Source organism: Ictidomys tridecemlineatus, chromosome 13, assembly GCF_052094955.1.
Source record: "Ictidomys tridecemlineatus isolate mIctTri1 chromosome 13, mIctTri1.hap1, whole genome shotgun sequence".
Lineage (NCBI taxonomy): Eukaryota > Metazoa > Chordata > Mammalia > Rodentia > Sciuridae > Ictidomys > Ictidomys tridecemlineatus.
The window spans coordinates 16,202,016-16,229,263 of record NC_135489.1 but is presented as its reverse complement, the minus strand read 5'-3'; the positions used below and the strand labels follow the sequence as shown (position 1 = coordinate 16,229,263).

Below are 27,248 nucleotides of genomic sequence, written 5' to 3'. Positions count from 1 at the left end.
GGCCCTTAGCTACCCTCCGCCTCACTCTTCAGTGTAGGGTTCAGGGTGCATGAGCTCTTTCAAATATAGAAAGTGAATCTGTTTTCTATTTTCTTTTTTTTTTTTTTTTAAAGAGATAGTGAGAGAGGAGAGAAGAGAGAGAGAGAGAATTTTTAATCTTTATTTTTTAGTTCTCGGTGGACACAACATCTTTGTTGGTATGTGGTGCTGAGGATCGAACCCGGGCCGCACGCATGCCAGGCGAGTGCGCTACCGCTTGAGCCACATCCCCAGTCCCTGTTTTCTATTTTCTATTTACTCAAAAATCACAGTAACAGTGTTTGGCTTGTAGTATTTACTCCATAAATGCATAGCTTTTGCCGGTTGTCTGAGTAATGCACTGGACTACGACACTGAAGCTTGGCTGAGAGTCTAGAGGACTTGTTCATGCCTAGTGTTTAGGGTCTTTCATGGCACACAGGGATATGTATTTGAGGCTTCTCTTAGGTGTGTGTGTGTGTGTGTGTGTGTGTGTGTGTGTGTGTGTGTGTGTGTGTTTGAGGCCCCTTGGAGATGTATGTAGTATTTGGCAAAATATGAGTCTGGTTTAGCTGGCCAGTGTTCATTTTGGGAAAGATTAAACATGTAGTTTAACACTTGACATAACAGTAGCCTACTTAGTGGTTTTGATTTAGATGACTCAGAATTAAAAAAAAATATATTCCTCTGATCTGGAGCTTTAGGATAGTGTTGACTCGGTTAGAATTTCAGATGTGGCTGTAATGTCTTTGGTTACACAGTGCTGTACTTACAGGTCATCGAGGATAGGAAACATCTTTTCTGCATCTGTTTGGCTTCTTAGAAGACCTTGCTGAGCAGCCTGACTGCAAGGGGCACTTGAGGATGCTTTGTTACCTAACTCCATGAATGTTGGAAAATCTGAGGACAGCTGTCTTGGTTTTGCTTGTCAGGGAGCACCAGTGTGTGGCTTAATTTCTTCTGTACTTTCTTTGTGATAGCATCCTATCACTCACCTTGTTTAAAATAACTCACATTTGGTAAATACTGGTAAATACTGGGTACTGGAGTAAGTACCTACGTGGATTGTTTCATTTAATCCTCACAGTCCCTCCAGGGGGTTGATCTTCTCATCTCTGCATCTGTGGGAATAGAATCCTAATGAAATTATGTGACTTACTTAAATTTTATGACTTTTAAAGGGAAAAGCCAGGGCTCACCTCAGTTTGTCTTGTTCCACAGCTGAGGCTATGACCACTACAGTGTGCTGTGGTCTGTAGGTGTCATTTTGCAGCTAATTAGTAGCAGGCTCAAATGTCTTTCAGGTTCAAAGCCAGCCAGTGTTTCTCCTGCCACCTTGTTCAAGCGGTGTTTCTTGCTTCCTGCCTGACCCCAATGGTGGTTGTGGCCGCTGAAGGGACAGCACGCTGCCTTCCCAGCCTGTCTTCCTTTTCCATACCTGCGTATGCCTTCTTGTAGGTGCATGTGACTTTCACAACCCAGGTAGCCTGCTTCTGTCAGCTCTTACAGAGCCAGCCAGGCCAGGTTTTTTAGCAATCATTTCTATGTCTGAAATCAAAGAGAAGTCTTTTTATTTTTTTCTTGATTTGTTTAATTTGGTACTAGAGATTAAAACCAGGGGTACTCTATCACTGAGCTACATCCCCAGCCTATTTCTTATTTTGAGATAGAGTCTCGCTGAATTGTTCAAGCTGACCTTGATGTTGTGATCCATTTTGAAGACTTGCACTGTAGGTACACAGTCATCACCAGAAAGTTTTTTGAGACACTTTGAGAGAAAAGAAGATTATATGTGTATTTAACCTAGTGTTTCCTAGATTCCTAGACTATAAGGCCTCTTTTTCCCCCTTTTTTGGTGGAAAGTTGCATTAATGGGAGGTGCATGTCTGGATGAATATTATTTTGCGCTATTGGTTGTCTTTGATTAAATGAATGAAAGATGAGGGCGGAGAGGGTACTTAGCTCCGTTCCCCTCCTGTTAATATAACAGTGATTGATGAAATGATGCAATTAGTTCTCTTTTTTCCTTTTTTTGTCTACTCTGGAAAAGAGCTTCTAAATGACCTTATTTTTATTTTATTTTTAAAGAGAGAGCGAGAAAGATAGAGAATTTTAATATTTCATTTATTTTTTAGTTATCGGTGTACACAACATCTTTGTTTGTATGTGGTGCTGAGGATTGAACCCAGGCCGCACGCATGCCAGGCGAGCGCACTACCGCTTGAGCCACATCCCCAGCCCCCATGACCTTATTTTTAAAATCAGTGGTGGTAGGCATGCTGTGAACGGTAACTTCAGGGATGAACTCAGTCATGTTTTACAGATGAAAGTACTGTGATTCATAATTCAGAAAATGTTTGTAGTGAATTTGGTGTCTAGTGAGAACTGTTTCATGGCTGGCCAAGGTATCCTTTGGGAATGTCGGAAGCATGGTGATAACTGTGCTGGGAGCTGCTCCCCCCACCCCCTCCCCCAGACTGGTGAGAGATGAGGGGCAGGGCTGGCTGGAGCAGTGGCTTGCTGCTGCCTACATTCTGGCTTGGGAGACCTGGGGAAGTGAATTTGTCATGATTTCAGCAGGATTCGGAGTTGGTAGGAGGAGGTCATATAAGGAAAGTGTCTGTGCTTTCATGGGGAAGGATTTTTCCTTTTTTTTTTTTTTAAACTCTTTTTTGGTACTATGGATTAAACCCAGGGTGCTTTACTGAAATACGTTCCCAGTGCCCCCTTTTTTCTTTTGAGACAGGGTCTCTCTAAATTGCTTAGGGCCTTAGTAAGTTAGAGGCTGGCCTCCAACTTGTGATTCTCCTGCTTCAGCCTCCTGAGTTGCTGGGATTATAGGTGTGTGCTGTGGCCTAAGGTTTTTCAATCTCAGCACTATTGAGAATATTGACTGTTGACATCCTTTTCTCTTTTTCGGTGATGCTGGGAACTGAACCTAAGGCCCTACACATTCTAGGCAAGCACTCTTCCACTGTACTGTGTTCCCAGCCCTGGACTGTTGACATTGTTTGTTGTGGGGAGCTGTCTTGTGCTGTGGAGGATGTTTAGCTGCTTCCTTAGCCTCTCCCCACTGCATGCTAGTAGCATGCCTCCGCCTCTAAGTTATGACACCCGAATATCTCTGGCTTTTGTTAAATGTCGGTGGTGGTGGGACCTGACTTCCCACCACCAGCCACTGACTCCAAACCTTGCAAAAAACAATACTTCCAAACTTTGGGAGGTGAAAATTCCAAAAGGAAAACCTCTGATGAGGGAAGCAGCCTGTACATGGTCAAGTCTTCACAGAAGTGCAGGTCCCTGCAGCTACTGGTTTTCTCTCTTTCTCCCCCCCCACCTTTTTTTTTTTTTTTGTATTGGATATGGAACCCAGGGGCGCTCTACCTCTGAGTTACATCCCCAGACCTTTTTGTTTTGTATTTTGAGAAAGGGTCTCACAAAGTTTCTGAGGCTGGCCTTGAACTTGGGATCCTTCACTGCTGGGATTACAGGCTGCACCACCATGCCTGGCTTTCTTCCATGTTTTCTAATGCTGGGAGTATCAAAATGTTTGCAAATATTTTTTATTTAGTACTTACAATTAAAAAAAAAAGAAAGAAAAAAACAACTGAGGGAATGTGGCTGAGGGTTTGGAGCATTTCAGGGACAAAGGCTGCTGTGCAGGGTTTCGGACCATGGTGCAGAAATTCAAAGGCTTATTTAGGTGACAAAGGAAAATTATTTTGAAGCTTTCTTTTTTGTATTCAAAACATCACTTGTAATCTAGGAAATCTATATTTTGCTTCAAATTGGAATTGTGGAGATGCTTCTCAAAAGCATGGTATTTACAAAACTCCAAAAGAAAGCTTCTGGTATCTAGATGACATCTTGGAGTTAAAAGAACATAGTGGATCCATTGGGAAATAAAGTTTATACAACAGTTCCTTCCACAGATTGTCAAGGTTTATATTTTGACAGGTCTTAAGTTTATGGGAAATTTAAACTTCTCCCTGCTTCCTTGTGTATAGATGGGAGATTTTGAAAATTCAAATGTATGTTTATATGGGTGAAACTTGAATTTTTTTTCTTTAGTTTTAAGAGAATATAAATAGAAGTATGGAATAAAAGTTCAAAGTCTTGCTACACTCCCCACCCCTGCCCTCTGTCCCACTGCCCTTTCTAGATCAAGGGTCAAAATATCTCTCTGCATCCTTCTAAACCTTTCTAGGATTTTTTTTTGGTATTGGAGTTTGAACCCAGGGGTGTTTTACCACTGAGCTACATCCCCAGTCCTTTTTTTTTAAGTTGTAGATGGACAAATACCCTTATTTTGTTAATTTATTTTTATGTGGTGCTAAGGATCAAACCCAGGGCCCCGCACGTGCTAGGTGAGCACTGTGCCGCTAAGCCACAACCTGAGCCTCCCCAGTCCTGTTTATGCTTTATTTATTTATTTATTTATTTTGGGGGTGCTGGGGTTTGAGCTCAGGGGCACTTGGCCCTGGGTATGTTCCATATGCCTATAATTCCAATGACTCATAAGGCTGAGGCAGGAAGATCACAAGTTCTGGGCTAGCCTGGATAACTTAGTGAGACTCAACCTCAAAATGAAAAATAAAAAGAGTTGGGGCTGTAATTTAGTGGGAGAGCATCCTTGGGTTCAAGCCTCAGTACCACAAAAACAACAACAAAATAACTATACCCAAGCCAGTGTGAGTGTACTTAACACTACTGTACTGTACACTTAACAAATGGTTAAGATGGCGCTGGAGGTGTAGCTCAGCTGAGAATTTTCTTTCATTAGCCCATAGTTCAGCAGGTACATGGGCGATCATTTCACTTTTTTGATTGGTTCAGTACCAGATATTTACAGGCAGGCATGGTCACTCAGGTAGCTTATCTGGTCCCCAGAGGCACTTAGGAGGTGAAATGAAGGAGCCCTTGAGGGACAACACAGCCAAATAACTGCCTCTGATAGCTGGGTTAGTGGCTCATGCACAGTAATTCAGGGGCTCACAGAGTCTTTGGCCCTCTTGGGCTGTTCCTGTTTCCATGCATTGGTTTGGCATTTAGTAAATTTTCTATGTATAAGCTTTTCCTGGAGACCATCATTTTGAAATGCTAACCTTTGGGCAGTCTTGCCCTTTAAAATTCACATTTTGTTTTCTACAGAAAAACACCAGGAAGGTATTTTTGGAAGCTTTGTATATTCACTAAGTAGATATTCCACTGTTTAAGAACCTTCATCTCACGGCAGGTCAGCACCATTTTATTTTTGAGCAAGAAGATGACAGGGGTCATGTGGGTTTGCTTAATGTGGTTATTGTTTGATACAGATTTAGTCCCAGGGTGGTGCAGCACCCTGCCACTCAGCCACCTTGGGTAGGCGAGGTGGTCTGCTGGGGAAGAGGTGAGAGAGCTGCGCGGTGGCGTTATTCCGGTTTCGTCATCTTTCACCCTGCTCTACCAAGGCCGCAAACCAGAACAGGACCGGCCGCTGGGCTCACCGCAGTCTGTCACGCGGGGTTGCAGTATTGCTGGTTGTGGTTACGGGTCCTCTTCCCAGTCCTGCTGCCTCTCAGGAGTGGAGGCCTCCGCAGTCTGGGGGGAGCTGCTGTGGTTCCTGCCACTTCCTGAGGAAGCGCCACGGCCCTGGGTGTTGTGAAAGTGGCTTTTTCCCCTGGGACCTGCTGGGCCCGCCCTGGGGAGTCCAGGTCTTTGCAGATGGATTTTCTTCAGAGCAGGGGCTTGGAATTAAAGAGGCCCCCCTCCAACAATCTTCTGTTAGGTCAGTCCTTTGCCTTCATAAATTATTCCTTAACTGTTTCTATTCTAGTTCTCAAGACAGTTGAAAGAACAGAACTTTATGTCTTTCTCTAAAGGGTCTCTAGGATTATGCTCTGATATAAATGATGAAAATTTAATATTTTAATGGAATCAACTCAGTCGAATAGTAAAACAACCTTCATGGAGAATTTTACATAAGCAGGGTCAGGAGAAAATCCCTAGGTTGTTCATTAACAAGAAAATTGAGCATTTTGAAACATGCATGCAATTTTAAAAACTACAAATCAAAGTCAAGTTTTGAATCAGTTAACTCCATGTGAAAGTAAAGAATCACAGTGTACCCTATCATGGCTCAATTTCACATATATTCTACTTTTATAAATATGAAATCAAATATTTTCATTTTGAAATTTCTTTTTAAAAATAGAAATGCATGTGATTCATAATTTTCTTTTTTCCATCTTCAGCATATTGCTGCTCATATCCTCTGTTTCCTTGATTTTACAAGCATTTCATTTTATCTCTTTTACTTTTTGGTACCAGGGATTGAACGCAGGGGTGCTTAACCACTAAGCTATATTCCCAGTTCTTTTTATTTTGAGGCAGGTCTTGAACCCAGCCTCTAGAGTTGCTGGGATTACAGGCCTGCACACCCGTGCCCTGCTCCCAAGCATTTGAGATGTGTTTGCTTCACAGTTAACATACAGGTGTTAAACGCTCTGGAGTTTGCTAGGCAGAGGTGACTAGCCCTCACCCTATTGGCTCCCTGTTGCTGCCCCAGGTATAGAAGGTGCTTGTTCAGGCTCACCTGCGCTCCACCAGCTCGTCCTCCTACAGCAAGTAACAGACAAGCTCACCTTTTTAAATAAAATTAGTTAATATTAAATCTCTGCTACTCATGGTAACTTGTACATTCTATTTAAAAGGTCATTTTTCCAGAAGTGGAGCAGGTGCTTAAGAAATATAAACTTTTGAGTAAATTAAGTACCCTCCTTACTACTTAACTGTTACGATCTGAGCTTATCCAAACATTTGCTTTGCTTTCATGGGGAGGGCAGTTAACTGCCTATGGCTACGGGGTTGTTCCTGGCTCTTTTTTGCTGACAGGGTGGTTATTATCTCCTTAATGACTTCTAGTCTTTTTTCTAACCTTCAACTTCTACTCAGCAAAATTTCCTGGTTCCAATATGCCCTATTAAAGGAATACTTTTTTTTTTTTTTTTTTAAGAGTGAGTGAATTTTTTAATATTTGTTTTTTAGTTATCGGCAGACACAACATTTTTGTTGGTATGTGGTGCTGAGGATCGAACCCGGGCTGCACACATGCCAGGCGAGCACGCTACCCCTTGAGCCACATTCCCAGCCCAGGAATACTTTTTCTTTTCTTCTCCCCTAGCCATTTTTTGGGGGTACTGGAGATTGAGCTGAGGCCCTTTACTACAGAGACACATCCCCAGCCCTTTTTTATTTTTCATTTTGAGACAAGGACTCAGTAAGGTGTTTAGGGCTTTGTTAAGTTGCTAACAGACATGTGCACCACGCCTGGCTCCCCACCCCATTTGGTTTGTGTTTTTGTTATTGAGAAATTAACTTTGGAAGGAAGAACAAGTGAACTACTTACCAGGTGCTACCTGTGTTCTCACCAGCTGCTGTGAACCAGTGGGTGTCTCTTCTTCTTAAGGTTGTACTATTCCCTTTTTCTCCCTTCTTTGTTTGCCTCTTCCCTCCTTTCTCTCCTCTGCTCTTCTACCTCCTGCCTCTCCAGCTCTCCCAGTAGGTAAATGGCTCCCCTCCTTCCTTTTGAAAGGGAATTGGGACCCTGTACTTATAAAGCAGTAGATAAAATGGATCAGACTTTGTAAGTGGGGTTAAAAAGATTTCTTATACTTGGCTTTGGTCTGTGTTTTTTTATATTATAAATTTATTTATTTATTTATTTATTTATTATTTTTTTTTAAGAGAGAGTGAGGGACAGAATTTTTAATATTTATTTTTTAGTTCTCGGCGGACACAACATCTTTGTTGGTATGTGGTGCTGAGGATCGAACCCGGGCCGCACGCATGCCAGGCGAGCGCGCTACCGCTTGAGCCACATCCCCAGCCCTATATTATAAATTTAAAATAGAAATTTATTGATAATGAGTTTGACTAAAGGTGTCTTAGAAAATTGGCCGTCTCTTTCTCTTTTTCTTTTGTTTTTTGGTACCAGGGATTGAACTCAGGGGCACTTACCCACCAAGCCACATTCCCAGCTCTTTTCATCTTTTATTTAGAGACAGGGTCTCACTAAATTGTTTGGGTCTTGCTAAGTTGCAGAGAGAGGCCTTGAATTTGGGATCTTCCTGCCTCAGCTTCCCAAGTTGCTGGGATTACAGGGGTGTGCCACCATGCCTGACTTTCTCTTTTTGATTCAGGGAATGGAACCAGGGCCTTGTGCGGCTAGTCATGTGCTCTGTCACTGAGCTACATGCCTGCAGAAATTGGCTGTCTGCTCCTGCGCAGCCTTCCTTGGGATGGACTGTGCTGTTTTCATCTGGCATGATGTTAAGGGCCTCTGTTGTCTAGTTTGCCCTCTGTACAGGGTAGTTATTATCTCCTTAATGACTTCTAGTCTTTAAGACTAGAACTTCTGAGTTGTGTTCTTCTTGAGTTGGGGGAAGTAGTTTGTTGTGTGTCCTAGAAGATTTCCTTTAGGCTAAGATGCTTTAGGAAAGTGAAAGTGCTGATGTGCCAGGTACCACTTGCCTACAGCAGGCCTGGTTAACCCAGAAATCAGGAGTACACATCTTGACGGATGGAGTGACCAGGTGTTCTTTGAGAAATGTTGAACTTAAAGGCTATGATTTATTAAAAAAAAAAAAAAAAGTTTTTTTTTTTTTTTAAATTTTTTTTGTGTGTGTATGCTAGTGATAGGACCCAGGGCCTTGTGCATGCTAGGCAAGCACTCTCTAACCCCAACCCTAACTCTTCTGAGTTAAGAGTATGAGTAAATTATTTTATTTTATTTTATTTTTTGTTTTAGTTTTGAAGATTGAACCCAAGGGTGCTCTACCACTGAGTTATATTCCCAACCCTTTTTATTTTTTATTTTGAGACAGGGTCTTACTAAGTTACTGAGGTTGACCTTGAACTTTCAATCCTCCTGCCTCAGCCTCCCAGTTGCTGGGATTATAGGTGTCAGCCAACGCTCCTGGCACTAGTAAATTATTTTAATATATGTTTCCCTCATCTTTAATTTTACCATGTGAGTTTAAAATAACTCTTTAGGATTTTAAAGCAAATTAGTGAAACTTGACATAATAATATGTCTTACATATTATTATTATTAATAGTAGTAATAGTATTTTATTTCTCAAAGATTAGTGAAGAAAGATCTTTCGAGGTTCCTTGCTTTGGATTTGAACTCTCTTTGAAAAATACCATAATCTAAATTTAAAAGGATACTCTTAAGCGACTTTGTGTTTCATGTTGGCTTAGAAACATGCCTGTGATGTGATGGAAACATGCATAGACATGGAATGATGTCTGTTATATATTGTTGAATAGAAAGAGGCTATTATGTGGAAGTGGTGTGTTTATGTGTATTTGTGTTTATGAATGTGTTTGAAGTCTCTGTTCCAAATGTTATCAGAGTTGCACTCTGGTGGGTTGGTCTCCCAGAGGCTTTTGCCTTCTGTTTGTACCTCTGGGTTTTAGAGTGTGGTGGAGCAGGTACTGCTCTGATAATACAGTCCAGCAGTGAAAGAGGTACATTTGAATAGATGGCAGCCTGTGAGCTAAATACATGAGGGATTGAACCCAGGTCCTCATGCATGCTAGGTAGGCAAGTCCTCCACCACTGAGCTTTACCTCACCCTTAAATACAACTCTTTGCAAAGATACTACTTGGGCATTCAAGTTGGGGTGGTTCTAGTGAAGAAGCAGTGTTTTTGGCTGGAAGGTCCTTGGATGGAATGGTGTGGAAGGCACAGGATGGGCCTGCTATCACTGCAAGTGATGCTGCTGGCAGGTGACATGAGGCTCTTGACTAGTTTCTGTAGTGCTCTGTGTATGTAGAGTCTTAAGGAATATGCTCATCAATTAACTGAAAGCAAGTTATTCTAGATTATCAACTCAGTTCTTTCTGATTTGTAGTTCAAAGGAAAAAGAAGAATAATTAGAAGTTTCTGTGAATTGCTTTAGACATCAATGACTGTTTCCCTATTATTAAGTTAATAGTTGGCTTTTAGAAATAAGATAATTGGGAAGCTGCATAAATTTTTGGGTCTAAGCACTTAGTATTCAGTGTTTTGGTCCTGCTCGGAGATCTCACTCTACCTGTGAATGGTTGGCTTGAATTTTATCTGCAAAGGGTTTTCCTTATGTTTCCCATGGTATAAGCCACAGAGAGCCATGATGGATGTGGGGGGAGAATGACCATGTCTTTACCTAAGCTATAGATCTCCTGGGTGGTTCCTGAGTTTCCCAATCCTTCGAAAAGCTAAAAAAAAAAAATGTTCAGTGTATTTACTGTGGCTTTTTCCTGTCTCATATTTTTCACCTTTGATAGAAGAAGAAGCATTTTTCTTCTGGTTCTAGACTCACCACTGAGAGAAGAGCGAAGCTCTCAGTCTCCCAGGCCTCCTGTGGCCAATTCCTGTCTTGTTCCTGGGGACCCTCATTGGTCTTGCCGTTCTTCAGAGCACTTTTCCAAAGCATGCATATGTGATTTCATCTTTCCATTGAAAGTAGAAAGACTTCCTCTGTCTAGAAAGGCTTTAAATAATAAAATAAGTGAAAGTAACATTCTTACTAACCCAAAATAGTACAGGGCTGGGCTGGGTGTTAGCTGGGCGTGGGCCTCAGTCTTTCCTCCTTTGTTACTTCCCTGTGTGCAGCTTTCTTCTCCCTTTGACCCCCTTCGATTTCATTAGACTAGAAGTCCTTGATTTGGGGGCATTCTTGGGCATTTTATGAACAGAGTTTTTCTCTGCTTTTTTTTCTAGATATTTTAGCACTTTTTCTTAATGTTTCCTGCCTGGAATGTTTTAGAGACTAGCGTGAACAGTAAGATATTGGGGGGCTACTGGAATCATAAGGGCATTGTAAGCATGTGGAACTGAGAGAAAAGTTGCTATCCTGGAAGAAAGGACAAAGGAAACTGTGCCCAAACTTTCCCTTTCCTTTCCTCCCATCCCTGTGGCATGGGGCCATTGGCAGAGGCTCTAATTGGGCTTTTATTGTAAATTATTGCTACAGTTGACCCCAAATCAGCTTGCCCAACTTGGACTGTCCACCGAGGTGCCAGTCACCGAAGGTCTCATGGCCCTCTGCTGAAGGTGGCCAGCTCTTCCTGCAGGCCTGGCTGTTGCTGCTCTGTGCTTGGCTGCAAACCAGCAGACCCATTTCTCAAAGGCGGTGTTTCCCAGAAAGGAACAGCACACACCTGAGAGGCTTTTAGGGGCAAGAGGGTTCGGAGATCAGGTAGATTTAGAAAACATTCTATACTGCAAGTAGAATGTGCACAAGTATATTGAAGTTCGAAAAGGAGGAGTGGGAATAAAGATTTGGGAAAGGTTTGTGGTTAAGAAATCAGTTTTAAACTTTGTGTAGCCGCCTGACCCTGATGTTTCTTTGCTCCTAGATCTGTGCATCTAGTGCATTTGGGGAAATGTCAGTGCTCTGATCAGCTCACCAGCCTGTTGTGTATCTTTCTTACTTGTTGCCTGGAACCTACATGGTGGGAGTATTAAGTCACAGAAATGGACAAATGTAGATAACCAGGGCTTCTTACCCCTTTCAGTGCTGGTGTTAACTAACGTACTCTTGGTGTTTATCTGACCATTTCCTTGATGATGTCACAAAGGCTGCAGACATTGGAATACATTATTAAAATTTTTAGTTTTTAAATCAGTGGAACTTTTTTTTTTCAGTTGTTGTAAGACGTGCATAACATGCTTTTCATCTTAACCATTCATGAAAATATAGTGCACTGCGGTATTTCTATTAAAACTTTTTCATCATCTCTAACATAGGCTGAACCAGATGAAGAACACTCTCCCTTCTCACCTTCCCCAGCCTCTGGCAACTGCAGTTCTGCTTTCTGTCTCTGATTTTCCTGATCTAGGCCCTCAAGTAAGTGCAGGCTGCAGCTCTGTTTGGCGAGTGTCCTGTGACCTGGCCAGGCCACAGGAGAGGAAGCTGGTAAAGGGAAGGAGATTTCCTGCACATGCCGTCTCCATCCATGTGTTTACCTCCATACAGGAATATGATAGCTTCGTGTCCTTCTGTCTTTGACTTATATATGTATAAGTTTTTGGTTCTTATATATGTATTTCTTTCAGCTACCTCAACTCCTTCTTTGGAGGTATTTAATAAATAAAGTGACAACACAGCATGTATATAATATTGAAAAGACCAATACATAGGAAGGATGTGAAGTTGAGCTTGATCACTTAGATGGAGGCATTGTCAGGGGCTCTGGGAGGGAGGAGGACAGACAGCCAGGCCAGGCTGACACATGGAGCTCAGGAAGATAAAGAAGCAAAGTGCGTGAGAGACAGATGCCAGCCCCTGGGGACTTAGGGACTGTGGTTTTAAAGCGGGCAGCCTGGCAGGGTGGAGGAGGCATGGAAGGCCCTGTGACCTGGCTCTTCAAGAGCCCTGGCTTGTTTGGGGTCAGGTCTTGGGTTGTAAGTCTTTTTCTTTTTCTTTCTGTTTTTTCCCTTAGGGCTTGAATAGATACATACACAACATTCTCTGGGTTAGAATTTCTCTTTGATATGGGTCTTGGTCTAAGAGGAAATTGTTATTAACATTTCATTATGTGAACTCTTAGATTTTAAGTTTGACATGACAGTCCTCTGTGTCTAAATTAACAAATAATTTTATAAGCTATACAGTTTTTTGGAATGTGAATCTAAATGTAGTCCAACACTGAGAGCTTTTCTGCCCTCCCCCTTCTCCTTAATTTAAAAAAGAAAAAAACTTCTCACTGTCTGAGGGTGTTAAATTCATTGAGATTGAGAGGTTGGTGTTCAAAAAGAAAAATACATTGAATAATCCTTCCTCCATATTCACGAAATGTAATTTTGCAATTTAAAATTGCTACCTGAGTTTTCATTTACTTAACATTTTGTGAGAATGATACAGCATTTGCGAATTTTACTGTAAACAGTTTTGAGACCACACCGAATGCAGGAGGACTCTTCATTGGTTACAGAGAGTGAAACATTTTCCTACTGTGTCAGATGTGCTTTCCCATTAGAAAAACCACAATTCCCATATTTTGTGTTTTGGGAGGAATGAGGCTGGAGGAGCTGTGATTTTTAAGTTGCTTACATTGAGGAAAGAGACATGAAGTTAGTTTTTAACTGTTTTCAAAAAATTTAAGCTTTTTTTTGTTTTTTTTTTTTGGTACTGGGGATTGAAAGGGGTACTCAACCACTGAGCTACATTCCCAGCCCTATTTTGTATTTTATTTAGAGACAGAATCTTACTGAGTTGCTTAATGCCTGGCCATAGCTGAGGCTGGTTTTTGAACTCATGATCCTCCTGCCTCAGCCTCTCAAGCTGCTGGGAATTTTTGGTATGTGTGTGTGTGTGTGTATGTGTATGTGTACACACGTACTTTAAAAAATCAAATAGAATTTTCCAGTCATAATTCCTGTAGGCAGTTAATTTGAAGTTTTTGATCTGTTGTTATTGACTTTCTTATTTCTAAATAATATGCTTATACTGCTAAATTTGGATGACTTCATTTTAGCTGTCTGTGGTCAGAGAGAAGGTTATAAGTCTGGAGTGTGGAGGCAGGTCTGGATTCTCACCACCTTCTCTCACTTACTGGCCATATGTCCTTGAGAAAGATACATAAACTTTCTTACTAGACGTATACAATAGGAATAATAGTGATGATAATAATAATCGTCCAAAATCTGCTCTTAATGTTTGTAGGACCTGGGGCAAGAATCTAAATGGAGTCCAGATGGCTAAATATTTAAAAGATATAATTAAATATTTAAAAGGTACATTTAAATATTTAAAAAGCTATACTATATGCCTAAATATTTAAAAGGTTTAAATCAAGCTCTGTCTGTGGCCTGGCCCTTAATGTCCATCCAAAGCCTGCAGCTGGCTTCTCAGGCATCTGCCTCCACACTGGGGTTTAACATGCTTGCGTGCTTGGATGGCCAAAGCTGGAGTGACAGCTGGATCTGCAGGGAGCATAGGGTGGAAGTGGGCTGTAACGGGGATCCTCTGGGCCCTGGGCGTCTTAGCAGTGGAAACTTCGGAGGGATTTTCTGTCCAAGATATCTCTCTTTTATTTTCCTCTGCCTTTCACCTCCTCAAACTCCTGCCCCTGCAGAGGGGAAGTTAACTGGGATTCCCAGGCTGTCAAGGGCAGAGGCTATGACCGTGCACATAGGCTACCTCCTACCCCCACATCTAGCTCTCTCCCAGAATTCCCATCTGCTTAGCCAGTTTCCAAAATTAAAACTGAGCCAAACTTTCCTATGAGACTGAAAAAAAACCAGACTCTGTTAGTTCTTGAGATCAATGGGTAGTGCAGCGCACAGGCCCAGGCAGAGGCCCTTTCCTCTGAAGGTACCAAGTGCCCCACTGATTGCTGTGGGCACTCACGACAACACCTGCACCCAGCACCCCACTTCACCCATGCCTGGGCTCTACGAACCTGCGCCCCGGTTTGCTGGGCTGCTGCTGTGCTTCTGGTGCTCTGATTTTCTCTGCACTTTGGACCTTTCCACGTGGTATGCTGAGCTGTCAGAGGTAGAGGGTTATTGGATGTGGCAAATGAAAGTACAAGATGCTCAGATAAACAATGGACTGAGACTTACATGAAAAGATTATTTGTTGTTTATGTGGGTATTTTGTCTGGTGGTTCTGTGAGAGTCCTTTCAAGTTGGCTCCTTTGGTCTTGGGAGAGGTTCTTTTATTTCTTAGATAATATTCTTTCTGCATTTTCTTTTTCTGCGCCCCCATCCCCACCCCCTTACCTTGGAAATATGAGTCAGGCCATCACTCTATCACTGAGCCATGTGCCCAACCCTCTGGAACACTCTTATTAGTCAGATGTTGGACCAATGGGATTGAACTTTCAATTTTCATGTTTCTTTTTTCCTCCTATTATCTTTATTTTTTTTCTAGTTCTACTCTCTGAGAGATATCCTGGTTTCCTTAACTGTTTTTTACTTTTATCTTTTACTTTGGTTATGAATATTTATAATTTCTAAAAAATATTTATAACTTTGTTTTTCTCTGAGGCTTCTAATGTATGTATATGATATTCTTCTCTTAACTCCTTGTGGAGTCATACTTTTTTTACCTTTTGTTTTTCGCCTTAGATTTCTTGTGCTAGAGGCATAGGCCTGTGATCATAGGCCTGGTGATTAATCGGCTTTGGAGATGCAGCTATTAATAGCTGCTTGGGAGCTGTGCCTGCCCAGGGGGGGCTGTCCCCAGGGGGCTTCTCTGATTCCTTAGGGAGCTGAACTCTTCTCTGGAGGGGACCCCTCAGGACAGCATCTGGAGCCAATTTCCTGCACATTCCTTTGGGCTCTTGCTGGGGAGTAGGCGTGGCCTTGGCCTTAGGGGTGAAGGAAGTGGATGGCCCAACTCTCTGTGCTGCCTCCTGTCTCATCCTCCCTGCAGAGCCTCCAAAGTTTTGATAACCTAGGGACGTCTCCTCTTCCTTTTCTCTCTGCCCATTGAGCAGGAGCCAAGGGTTGGGTGGACTCACTTCTATCTGGCCCTGCTTTAGGCCGCACCCGCCTCCTCCATGCTTGGCCCCTTGTCTGCTAACTCCGGGCTCTGAGTGTCCTGGAGATCTTCCTACTGAGCATCCTCCACCTACACTGCAGACTCCCCAGACCTTGGCATGGAACTTGTCCACCTGTGGAGGCATCTCTCTCTCCCTGTCCTCTTCCTTTGCCCAGGCTTACCTCAGTTTTGACCCCATTCTTAATGCTCTGTCCTTGGGCACGTGTAATTTTGGTGACAGTTATTGAGCTATACTTCACATGCCACATGACTCACCCGTGTAAAGTGTACCATTTGATGTTGTTTTTGTGTTCACCAGCGTCACATCAGTAGTAGGATGTTTTAGTCATCTCATAAAGAAACTTGTCCCTTTAGCTGTCTCTCCCTGGTTCTCCCAAACCCCCGGCCGTAAGCAACTACTAATCTACTTTCTGTGTCTTTTTGTATTTGCTTTTTTAGAAAAAATGGTGCTGGGGATTGAACCCAGGGCTTTGCGGTTGTGAGGCAAGTGCCCTGCTGCTGGGCTGTACCCACCCTTCCCTGTACTTGCTTGTTTATACCTTTAACAGAACACTTCTAATGCCATCTTTGTGAGACTTCAGGAGGAAAGGAATAGAAACTCATAATTCATTCCGCTTGTTTTGTGGCCAATCCTCGCCACATTTCAAATATTAACATAGAGGAGACATGGTACTGAGCTCTGTGACGAGTGTGTGTCGGCCTTAGCAGTGTGGGTTTGGACTGGTTTGGACGTGGGCTCCAGGTGTCAAGTGGCAGAGGTGAGTTAGGCAGGGTGGGCTGAGATCCCAGCCCTTTCTTGGATAGTGGTCAACTGTGAAGACATATCCCAAGAGTCAGAGAAAAACACTGAGATAATGTGTTTCGAGAATTGATGAAATTTTGCTTCCTTTTAACAGCAAATGCTGCATCTTTTCTACTTGTGAACTCCAGGTGACTCTCCTAATGACTGATCCCCAGAGTAGATCAGGAGGCCTGTCCTCCTTCGAAGCTGAGGTGCAGTGTGCTGGGGAGGCTCTGCTACCCTCTGCAGAGTGCCCAGGAACCCGCCTCCTCCTCTTCCTTCAAACTCCGTCACCTTAGAACTTCTTCATTATCTGTTAATACAGGTTTCTTTCTTTTTTTCTACTTTGTTTAGTTAGAACTAATAAAGAAAAGAAGAAAATAGTATTTTAAGGTTTGTGTGCTCAGCGCTTTCTGTATGTTTTCATATGCACAGTATTCCTGCTCCCTGTGATAGGGTTGTTATTAGTTCCCGTTTTAAAGATGAGAAAATTTGAGTCTCTCCTTTCAGAAGCTGAGGAATGGGTTCTGCACACTGGAGACGTGTGTGTGTGTGTGTGTGTGTGTGTGTGTGTGTGTGTGTGTGTGTGTAGGTACACAATGTCAGGGAGAAGCTTGAATCAAGAAGGAAGGGTGGGGCTGTGGAGAACACACCCAGGCCTGCAATGTGGGCAGTGGGCAGGGGTCAGATGGAACAGGGTGCTGGGTGGGAGGCCAAGGAGTTTAGATGTAGTTTGGAAAGAGATTTAAGTAATTTTAACAGGGGAAAAGATAAAATTTAAAAGAGTCTTTGGGAAGATGAATCTGTCAGTTCTAATGAGAGGGTGGAGAAATGGAGTAGCCTGTTATTTGTCCAGGCATAAGACAAGTTGCGTGAGAGAGAAGTGACGTGGTTTCTAAAAAGCATGCGTGTAAACCACGTTGCCAAAGGAGCGTGCACAGGGCCTGGCGAGAAAGAATAATAGGTGAAACTCTAGTTTGAGGAATTAATAGTGTAGAAAGAGAGGAGTCTGATTTTGAGGAATAGATGATGGATTCCTCTTAAATTTATTTGAAAGGATTGTGAGGTATCTGATTATAAATCCCCTTCACCCAGGTAGCTCAAGAAAATACAGAGCTATGGTCTAACTTCTGAAGGAGAGTGACTAGTATATCATGTGGGGTGTTTAGCAAATATGTTTTTAGAAAACTGAAGTCCAAGTATTGTAGAGTGTGTGCATTTATTAAATTGCCTGTTAGAGGTTTTAAAGAAATTTTCAGCCTACCTTGAGGACAGATCAAATAATTTTTTTCTTTTTTTATGTGTCTTTCCTTAATAATAAATAGGTAGAAGTTTTGCTTTTGCTATTTTATAGACTCTTCATATAAAAAAATAAATATCTATTCTTAAGATGAAATTCTCTTGTATGTATTTCACCATTGTTAAAAAAACGTAGATGTATATATTATTCTCTTTTCCTGTGTGTTGGCTATTAATGTAAATATATTGGCTTTGTGGTATATGTGAATTTTCATACTTGATTTCATGAGTGGTTGGGAAACTATACTGTACATAAGTTATTGAAAGGGAAACAGTAGTTCCCATTTATGGCTGTTAGCTTTTGGAATCATAAGACCTGGTTATGTTTCTGTGGAAGAACAGGCTGGCCTGGTCAGGACATGCTGAGGGATGGTAAAGGGGACAGAGTCCATTTCTTTCCATGAGACCTTTAGGAAGGCCCTGTCTTGCTTTTTAAAATTGTTAGTTCTGTATGTTAGGTTATCAGAGACTCCATTGTCAGGTGGCCTATCTGCTATTGGTCCACAAGATAAGCCAGGTAAATAATTTATCACCTCTGGCCTCAGACTGGGGCTGGGAAGCCATGGAAGATCAGCTTTGATCAGCTCCATCACTGTGTGCTGAAAGCATGGAAAATACACTTTCAAAAATTCTATTTCTAATGAACTCTGATTTAGAAGTTGCTAAGTCATTTTGTTTAGTCAGTGACTGACCTTGAGGCAGTGTATTGGTAAGAGGATAAAATAGAAACTTAATCATCCCATGTCTGAGCTGTTATTTAGCACATTAGGAGTGATTTCTCTCTGTCTGGCCCCTTTGCAGTGGAAGGGCTGGGGCTCACAGCTTCTGCTCCCTGCACCACCTTGCATGTTCATACCCCTGTTGACTATCGTGCTCTCCACCTTGTTTTATAAGGCCAGAGTCCACCTTGTTTTATAAAGCGTGATTCAGGGATCCTGAGTTTTTACTTAATGTCCTGTTCTGGCCCAGGGGCCACCCAGAACATCATGCTGCATTTAGCCAAGGTGTCTCCCTCGGCTGCCCTTGACTCTGGCAGCTTGCTGTGCCCCTTGGCCTCCTTTGCTGTGACCCTGGCAGTTTTGAGGAGGACGGGTGGGGATTTTTTAGGCTCCCCCTGAGGAGTGATCTAGGCACTGTGTTTCTGGAAGGAGAGCTCAGAAGTGCCGTGCTTGTTCTTTTTACATCAAGGGGACGTACCGTCAAGCGTGACTTACCATGGTGCTCTTGTCCCTGGTCACCAGGCAAGGTAGAGTGGTCAGGTCTCTCTGCTGTTACTTTTGTTGTCCCTTTCCATTTTGCATTCTTTGGAAGAAGGTCACTTAAGAGGTGGGGAGTTGCTGTTTATTTCCTTAAGCGTGGGGGATAGTTTTTTTTCTTTCTTTGAGATTCTTTCCCCCGTGCTGGGGTTGAACCACAGGCCCCAGTGTGCTGGCAAGCATGGCGGGGACCGGGTGGGGGCGGGGTGTTCATAAATTGTTGGAATTCTGCACAGGAGATTTGTGTACTTTTCCCCATTTATCTAGTTATTTATCATTTATATCAATATGGACCTGTGGCTATTTATTTTATATTTTGAGTTGTAATTATTCCTGCTTTATTTATTTTACCACTCATGATTTCAGCTTTCCACTGGCTTCTGTATCCCTTTGACACGACCCATCTGTGGGAGGTGAGTTTTACTTTCTGGCATTGTAAGATGCTCCAAAATCTTCTGATGCATTTTTCCCCTGGTCCTAGAATCAGCCATTAATCCAAGGAATGGGGCGGTGTTAGAAGCCACTCATCTTGGGGCCAAGATGGCTTCCTCACTTTTGGTCACTAAGTTATCTGTGCCAGGATTCACCTTTCCTGGCCTCACTTTTTCCTATCTAATCTTCCTATAAGATTGCTCAGCTTTGAGCTGGGTGTGGTGGTGCATGCCTGTAATCCTAGCTGCTCAGAGACTGAGGCAGGAGGATCGCAAATTCCAGGCCAGCCTCTGGGCCACAGGTTTGATTATGACGAGGTTCCCTCTACATACCCTGTGTGTATTGATACCCTCATTGTTTGGGTTGAAAATTTTGGGATGCAAAACAGCCAAGGATCCTTTAGTGTTGGAGTGGAGTTGCGCTGCAGGGCCCTGTGCCCTCCCACCTGCTTCTGTGTGTTGGTAGTTAGTTGGTAGTTATTGCCCCACAATAAAAAAATTAAAAAGAGGGATGGGAATGTTGCTTAGGGATAGAGTGCCCCTGGGTTCAATCCCTAGTACTGCAAAATAATAAAAAAAACCAGAGATACGAAGAAAGGCAGGCAGGCAGGCTTGCCCAGTTTCAATTTTAATAGTTGTCAAATTTAGAACGCCAGACTAATAACAAAAATATTATTACTCAGATAAGGAATTAGCTGCTTGTTTATGTGGTCTGGATTCCAGTGTTGATACTCTATAGAAACCTGGCTATAAAGATAGAATTTGGGCGATAGTATTTTTGATTTGTAATCTTGTGTCTTTTATTACAGTTTTCTAAGAATTTTACAGATTCATGAGTTAGTTAAAAATTTAGGAAAGTTATATTTTGAATATCTGGTTTTGTCAAGACAAAAATAAATAATTTAAATAACATGGTCCCAGGAAGTATTACCTTTGTGGTATTCCCAGTTGAAGGTGCAGCTGCACTGTGTAGGATGTCCAGGATTGACAGAGTTCCATGAAGGAGGCTAATGAAAGTCTGGACAAATGGCACAGTGCAGACTCACATCTTGAGGATGTCGTCTGTTCTCTATGTTTGCCCTTTGTAGGAAACCCTTTCTGAGAACTACTTTCTCACTGCTAAGTGAATAAACTGTAAACTAAAAATAATATACTCTTTTTCTCAAAACAGATCGTTATGTTTTTTCTTCTTCTGCTCCTATGCTGCAGTCACTATTGGTTAATTTTTTAATTAGTGAGACCTTCAACTCAGTTTCTACAAATCCTCGGCTGCTTTGGGCAGCACTCCTGGTGGGGTCCTGACACCTGGAGAAGGAAGGCTCTCAGGACTCGCCTTGCTGACCTCCCACTCGCCTTGCTGACCCCTGCATCCTGCACCACAGAGGAGCTGGGGGCCTTTCATATGTGACGGCTGCTCCTGGGACGTTTTATGAACTGGGCAGTGCCACATTGGTGTCTGTGGTGGTGTTGTGGCTTGGGGGCTCAGGTGAGCATGTCGCGTGCGATCAAGTCTCCTGTCTGAGCAGCTCTTCTGCCTGCCTCCCTGTTTCTGATCTGGGGGGGTCATTTGTTTGCAGCCCCTGGTTCTGGATTTGACAAGGCTGACCCCCTCTGACCCTCGTTCTGTACTCCTTAGCTGAGGGTTCCCAGCTGTCAGCCAAGTAGGTCTGTCTATGCTCGATTGATGGAAAGGGAAGGGAATGCTTGAAATTCTCTGACTCCTGGTTCCTTGTGATTTGAATTCTGTGCTTAATGTTCTGTGCCACAGGTTTGATTATGATGAGATTCCCTCTACATACCCCTGTGTGTGTTGGTACCCTCATTGTTTAGGTGGAAAATTTGGGGATGCAAAATAGCCAGGGATCCTTTAGTGTTAGAGTGGAGTTGCGCTGGAGGCCCTGTGCCCTCCCACCTGCTGCTGTGTGTTGGCAGTTAGGAGCTTAATGTTTGTTCCCTTTTCCTGGGTTTGTCCTTAGACACTGACTTAACTCTCCGGAGCTGCAGAGAAACAAATAGGAAATTCATGTTCTTTCATTGCTTCATTCAGTATTCATCGAACAAATAGTTCTATTATTACTAGTAAGCAAACCACAGGGGAAAAGGTATTAACTTTCTAATAATGTGGAAATTGAAGTATTGTAAAGCATCATTTGGTTGCCTTTGACGTTAGCTAATAGGTATTTAAGAGTTAGGGGACAAGATACACTAAAAACTGTAATAATGCATAACTGGTAGTAGTAAAAACATTTGTATCCTTTGGCAGACTATGTTGACATCTGTATTCAGAGCAGGAAAGATGACCTGTTGGTTGATCAAAATTGAAAAACTATTGACATTGCAGTTTAGAAATTTATGGTTTTCATTAGCATAATAGAGTCTATAAAGGAAACCTGCCTAACTTAGAAAAATCTAGCATTGGTTATATGTATTTCTGTCTTGTCTCTGTTCAAAACTTGGTAACACACTACAGAACCAGTATCAGAGTTGAAAGGATGCCTGAGGAGTTTTATTGTTTCATAGAGAAGGCGATTGTCATGGGCAAAACACGGTCAGGGTTTGGAGGAGGAGCAGGTTGTGGGAACACCAGGGCTGCGTTGAAGTTTGGCATCCTGTTGGGAGAGCCAGGCAGAATATCACACTGGCTGTTGGCTGGATGGCCCTTAAGGGTGAACCTGGTGAGTGCAGAAACCTGGGCATTCTTGGAATGCACCATGGGAGTTGTTGAGATTGCTGTTGAACAAAGGTAGATGACCAAGTCTGAAGGGACTCTTGAAGGGCGAGAAGCAGAAGTTCCCAGTAAATTAGAGAAGCCAAGCAGGCCCTTGGCAGTGCCCTGACGTCCGCAAGAGGAAAGGACGACTGGAAAATGAAATTCTGCAGAAAAGTCATGGGCAACAAGAACAGGGACAAGGGAACAAAGATTGGGAATGGATTGCTTTTGGAGTCTTTTTGGCGGGTAATCATGGGGATTGAACCCAGGGCCTTGCACATGTAGGGCAAGTGCTCTACCATGAGCTGCACCCCAGCCCTGCTGGAGTGTTTTCTAACTGTGAGAAACTTGCTTTGTTTCATAGTAGCCCTTGCTGTAGGTTGAGTATCTCTTATTTGAAATTGTTGGGATCAGAAGTATTTCAGATTTTGGAGTTTTCAGGTTTTTGGGATATTTCCCTAGACTTTGCTGGTTGACCATCACTATTTTGAAAATTCAGAGCGCTCTGAAAAGCAAAACTTTTTAGTACCTTCATGATGTTCAAAAAGCTTATAATTTGGGAGCATTTCAGGTTTTAAATTTCCAGATTGGGGATGCCTGACCTTGTTTAGTGACAGTGTGCCCCTTCATTTGTACCTGTGAGGAGGGGATGCTCAGAGGTGAGGGCACTGCCTTGGGCTCCTGGCTAGCAGTAGTGAGTAGTGCAGCAAGAATTCATGTCCAGGCCTGTCTTCTTTCTCTTATATCACAAAGCCTGTGTTTTCCTTTTTAACTTTTTATCTTGAAATAATTTTTACTTATAAAAAAGTTGCAAAAATAGGGCTGGGGATGTGGCTCAAGCGGTAGCGCGCTCGCCTTGTATGCGTTAGGCCCGGGTTCGATCCTCAGCACCACATACCAACAAAGATGTTGTGTCCGCCGAGAACTAAAAAATAAATATTAAAAAAAAATTCTCTCTCTCTCTCTCTCTCTCTCCTCTCTCTCTCTCTCTTTAAAAAAAAAGTTGCAAAAATAGTATAGAGTTTTCATGTACTGTTTACTCAACTTTCCTTTAGGTTAATGTTTTGCATTAATTATAACACACTTATCAAAAGTAAAAAACAAAAAGTTGCTAATGAGACTAGAGCCTTTATTCAGATTTCAGCAGTCTTTGTTGTTGTGTTAACTAATCAGAGGACAGTATTTGTTCCTTTCCTCTTTGGCCTTACAGTGTATGATTTGGTTCTTGTTAAAGTTGGTCTTTTGTTTTGGTCTTCCCCTTCCATTCTTAGTTGATTTTTAAACATTTTAATATTTTGTTTCTATTTTTGGCAATACTTGGGATTCAACTCAGGGTCCCTCTGCCACTGAGCCACATTCCTAGTCCTTTTTATTTGAGACAGGATCTTGCTAAGTTGCTGAGGCTGGCCTTGAATTTGTGATCCTCCTACCTCAGCCTCCCAAGTAGCTGAGAATGCAGGTGTGGGCCACAGCATCTGGCAATATTTACATATAAAATATATGTATCCCTTCCCACAGGTACCTTAAAATTCTCAGGGTTTTGACAGGTACATAGAAGTATGTCTCTATCGCCAAATTTGTAATACAGAATAGTTCCATCGTTCCCCAGATTCTCCCCTGAGTCCTCCTGAATTTTGACAGTGGTTTTCAGAGCGTGGATTGCCGAGGTCTAGGAAGGCACTGGGAAGTGAGGATTTGTCCCAGTGCCGGGAAACTTGAGCAGTGGAGGCACATGAATGGGGACAGAAGCACCCAGGGTCCCTTGGGTAAGGCTGGGGAGCCTCCATGCCAGCAGGCAGAAGTGATACGTGTGACTCAGAGTGGAAGGGCGGTGACCAGTGGAGGACTGTGAAGAAAGGCCCTGGGCAGCTTTGTGACTGTTTTCTTTACGTTAACTGCAGAAAGATAAACAGAGGTGGAGTCCAGGAGGGAAAATTGGAAAGAGCCACTCTCCCCTTGCAGAGTGGGCGTTCATAAGAGAGGCAAGAGGGGGAAATTTCAGTGCCTATTGACATTGCGGCCCGACCACAGGAGGGTAGACGCAGAGACTTGCACAGTCAGGCCTCAAGAGGTCTTTCTCAGGAGCTTCCCTTAACAATTGGAAAAGGCAAAGAAGCCAGTTTTCACTGAGCTTTTGAGCCAGGAATCCTGGGAGTAAGGGGAGCAAGCTGAGCTTCTGGGGAGGACCGAGGTTTGCAGGCATCTTTGCCCATGTGGATGGCAAGTTCCTTTAGCTGCTTCTGCAGGGCTGAGGGAAAATGGATAGGGTGGACGCTGTGTGTAGACCCTTGAAGGGAAAGTGTAGAATACTGTAAGCAAGGGCCCTAGCTAGGTTTATTTCTATATTTCCCAAGACCATGCCCTGATTAATGGCATTAGTGAGCAGCTTCATGTTTATATTTTCAGAAGTAGTTTGAATGTTCACATCTGTTGTATTTCAAATCAGAAATATTGTTAGCTGAAGAAGAAAACATATTGTCTTGGCTAAATATCAGTTTGTAGATTCGTAATTGATATCATCAGGATTAATGAAGCCAGTATATCTATCTATCTATCCTGGATAATGGCAACTGTATTTGACAGAATTGTGTTAACAGGTGTACAGAATTAACCAAATGTGTAGTCTGTTCTCACTTGTATATAATAAACTCTGCTGTTGCAGTGTCACCCTAGAGTAGGCTGTTTAGAAAATGAAGTTCTGCCTTCAACTTGGCTTTGCCATCTGACCCCCACCAGTGCTGCAAGGGGAGAGGATCGAGAGGACTCAGTGTTCCTACATGTCACCTGTCTTCTCTGTGGCTGAAAGTAACTTAGAACTGTATGTGCTCTGGCCTATGGTTGAGAGTTACTCAGGGTTTGAATTTTTAAGAGATCACATAGCTCCTTTTATTATTGCTTATTTCCCTCAAACTCTATGCACTTAAGTATTCACATATGCATGCATGTGTATGGTTTTCTAAAATTGGGGTATCTTCACATTTTGAGGCCCATTGTGTCCCCCCGCAACTTCCTCTACTGAGGAAGCCAGCGATCCTTCACGGCTGCTCCAGAGGTGCAGATGATTAGTTTTGTTTTTTAACTTAGCCATTGCTGTTTAGGAACAGTGAAGAAGCATGAGGCTGACTGCATGACTGGACTGAGTGGGTGCTGGGAATGGAATTGTAGGGAGGAAGTTTTTTTTTTTTTTTTTTTGATAAGCAGTTCAGATTGGAGGGGGATAAAAGCAGAAGGTCAGTGGGTCGAAGAACTGTACTGTGGAGGGTCCTGAAACTCCTCCAGGTAGAAGAGATTGGGAATGGAGGAAGAGCTGAAGTTTGGCTCGTGGGCTGTGGGAGAAGCTAGAATGTGATGTAGGCAGCCAGAGGAAGCCCATCCCTGTGTGCTCCCTTGAAGACTGGGGATGCTTGCTTCACTTGCCACAAGGAACAAATTAAATTTGAAATATTGCATAATGTAAACATGTGTTATAAGAACATTTTATATTTGAAAGAAGGATAAGAAGGATATAAGAACATGCATTAGATCCATTAATCTGTTAAATTATTTCTTTAAAAAATTCAATGGCATTAAAAAAAAAATTACAATGACCAGATTGTCTAGAATAGCAACAGGAAGTCCCAAAAGAGAATGACATATCTAGTTGTTTAATGGGATGTTTGTAGAATACTGTCAAGATAGTCATTAGACTCATTTGTTTTTCTTTAAATAGGACTATTATGATTTAGAGTTTTATTGATTTTCATTAAGAGGAATGCTAGTTTCTTTTTTTAAATGGGGCATCTCGTGTTTTCACTGGTCGGATTAACCTCTCTGTGTCTTGGAGGTAGAGCTGGGGATGATTAGGCCCATGTCTCCCCTGTGGGAATCATTGTGGTTTTTAACACTGACTTCTCTGGTTGGAAATTGGGAAGCCACCCATCCTCTTTTATTACTGAGAAGAACACTATTTTTTATTGAACATTTTTTTTAATTGCGAAGGATAAGAAGTATATAATTAAGTAGTAAGTAGGTTTTTTTTTGTTTTTTTTTTTAAAGAGAGAGTGAGAGAGGAGAGAGAATTTTTAATATTTATTTTTTAGTTCTCGGTGGACACAACATCTTTGTTGGTATGTGGTGCTGAGGATCGAACCCGGGCTGCACGCATGCCAGGCGAGCGCGCTACCGCTTGAGCAACATCCCCAGCCCGTAAGTAGGTTTTCCTCAATTTTTTCTCGACTTGATAAATTTTGGTTTCTGTCAACAAAGGTGAAATATCTTTCTGTAATTTTAAGAAACTTTGGTAGGAAAGGAAGTGTTTTGTTCATCTGTCTTATAGGATGGAATGCAGCAGCCATGTGACAGACTTCAGTTTTTTGATTTCCTTTTTTGTAAATGGGCCTAGTATTTTTTTCCTCCAGATACTTTCAGTGTCTTTGGTGGGAAAGGACGTTATACATTAAGCACAATTGCTGTTAGTGAATTATTAGTTATTGATATGGGGTTTGGTTTAAATTAAAACCCCATTGATAACCTTTGAAAGAAGATATATTTTGTAGGGTGTAAATGAAATGAAAGTCATAGTTACACTAAGCAAAGATTATTGTGTTTGGAAATCAAACTGTCAAGTGAAAGGGAATCTAAAACAAGGGTGCTTGCTCTATATTATCTTTTAAAAGAAAAAAAACTGAAGTTTATTTTCGTAATGTTTTTAAGAACAAGAATCTATTTTTAAGATGGTAGTACTGGGGATTGGGTGGGAAAGAGGGAAACTTCCAGATACAGTCGTTCTCTTTGTGCTCAGTGTAACTGAGAAATGCAGTGGGAGTGGAGTGGGTTTCTCCCTCTACCGGGAACATTAGCTTCTGCCTTCCAGAGTGTGGGAAGGGGAGGCAGTGACAGGCCAGTGTGCCTGTGGGTGTAGAAGTGGAGTGTGAAGTTACCCAACAGGGTGTTTATTACCTTGACTACATGGCACAGACGAGCCCACCTGCTGCAGTGACCTCAAGTTTCAGACCACATGACGGGCCTCCCATCGGCCACTCACTCATGATGCCTCTTGAGCTTGTGGTGAGGCTTCCTTCAGGGGAAGATGACAGCTGCTTCACTTTATTTATTCATTCATTTATTTATGGTGCCAGGGATTGAACTCAGGGGCACTCAACCACTGAGCCACATCTCCCACCCTATTTTGTATTTTATTTAGAGACAGGGTCTCACTGAGTTGCTTAGCA

General features: G+C 42.4%; 1 protein-coding gene across 18 annotated transcripts in view; it reads left to right on the top strand.

Moving 5' to 3' along the window:
- The window catches only part of Znf532 (zinc finger protein 532), a 106,929-nt gene that overhangs the window by 15,241 nt on the left and 64,440 nt on the right, over window positions 1-27,248 (top strand). The window contains exon 3 of one of the 18 annotated variants that reach the window (XM_078029947.1): window positions 26,118-26,223. The exons of the other annotated variants lie outside the window; for them this stretch is intronic. The gene's annotated coding sequence lies outside the window, so the exon portion shown is untranslated. The remainder of the gene's footprint in view (window positions 1-26,117; window positions 26,224-27,248) is intronic. 18 annotated transcript variants of the gene reach the window in all.